This window comes from Neophocaena asiaeorientalis, unplaced genomic scaffold (genome assembly GCF_003031525.2).
Source record: "Neophocaena asiaeorientalis asiaeorientalis breed wild unplaced genomic scaffold, Neophocaena_asiaeorientalis_V1.1 scaffold203, whole genome shotgun sequence".
Taxonomy (NCBI): Eukaryota; Metazoa; Chordata; class Mammalia; order Artiodactyla; family Phocoenidae; genus Neophocaena; species Neophocaena asiaeorientalis.
The window spans coordinates 2,308,701-2,309,240 of NW_020172776.1; positions in this window are offsets into that span (position 1 = coordinate 2,308,701).

A 540-nucleotide genomic window follows, 5' to 3' on the forward strand; every position below is an offset into this window, starting at 1 on the left:
GAGGGGTGGGATAGGGAGGGTGGGAGGGAGGGAGACGCAAGAGGGAAGAGATATGGGAACATACATATATGTTTAACTGATTCACTTTGTTATAAAGCAGAAACTAACAGACCATTGTAAAGCAATTATACTCCAGTAAAGATGTAAAGAAAAAAAAAAGTAAGGACAGTTCTTTTTTTGTTTGTTTGTTTTGTTTTTGCGGTACGCAGGCCTCTCACTGTTGTGGCCTCTCCCGTTGCGGAGAACAGCCTCCGGACACACAGACTCAGAGGCCATGGCTCACGGGCCTAGCTGCTCTGCGGCATGGGGGATCTTCCCAGGGTTACGAACTCGTGTCCCCTGCATCGGCAGGCGGTCTCTCAACCACTGCGCCACCAGGGAAGCCCAAGGATAGTTCTTTTATAGTCTGTGTCTGATAATTCCAGTATCTGGAATAAATCTGGAACGATCGAGTATTCCCTATTTCTAATGTCTGTTATTTCTGTAGGTTTTCTTTATGTTGTCTTCTTCCCTTATGTACCTAGTTATTTGTGATTATAG